Genomic DNA, 1,002 nt, shown 5'->3' with positions numbered 1-1,002 from the left:
TTACCTTTCCAACGGTATATAACACGCCTAACCAAAGTTTCATACCCTCGATACTGCCATTCCCGTAGTTAAGGATGATTAAGATTTTTCGTAGTCTAACACAGCAGGTACTCGATTTTGTGCATCCAAACTCTTTATTAATAGCTTTGCAGAATTTTGAGTATTAGATTTGCATACCTACTAGCACAATATTTAAAAGGTATGAAGAATATGGGATTTTCCGGTAGTTAAGGATGATTAAGATTTTTCTTTGTACCTAACCACAGCAGATTCGTCCAAACCTTTTCTCAATAGATATTCATACCTACTCGCGCAACCTATAAGTAGCTATAATAAATCAGCTATAGTTTATGAAGGCAGTGTATGGTCATTTTGAAGACCACTTTTTTAGAAACAGCGTTAAAATAAAGACTGTGTTATTTACATAATTAATATTTTCAGTAGCTATGGCTCATAAAAAGGCTAAGCTTGATAAAGAAATTTTTGCTTCTTTTTGATTTAATCCCTTCAACAAAAAAAACCACGTTTCTTCAGATACACGACGGCTTTCTGACGGCTTAATATCAAAATTCCCTACGCTATCAAAACGGATGCGAATTTGTGGATCGTGCAGGAAAGAGCTCAGCAAATTGAAGGAATTACCGACTTCGAAAAGTAATGAGCCTTGAATCTGAGAAGGATGACCGAATTTCCGATGACGATGGCTCCAACTTTACTGAAGAAAATATGACTTCAAGGGATGAGTGCCAAAACCAATACCACAAGGATGCAGTAAAAGTACTTGAGCAAATAAAAGAAAAGTACAAAACTTCAACTAGTAGAGCAGAAAAAATTCAACTTCTCACGCTTGCTCCACCGACATGGAGTCGCGCAAAAACAATGGCTGAGTTTGGAACATCAGAAAGAAAAGCCAGGATTGCTAAAAAATTAGTTGCAGAGCATGGCATACTCACACTCCCAAACACAAAGAAAGGAAAACCTTTAGAGTGCAAAACTGAAGCT

This window comes from Rhagoletis pomonella, unplaced genomic scaffold, assembly GCF_013731165.1.
Source record: "Rhagoletis pomonella isolate Grant_MI unplaced genomic scaffold, Rhpom_1.0 Rhpom_scaffold_00069, whole genome shotgun sequence".
Taxonomy (NCBI): domain Eukaryota; kingdom Metazoa; phylum Arthropoda; class Insecta; order Diptera; family Tephritidae; genus Rhagoletis; species Rhagoletis pomonella.
The sequence above is the reverse complement of the archived record's forward strand: the minus strand, read 5'-3'. Positions refer to the sequence as shown.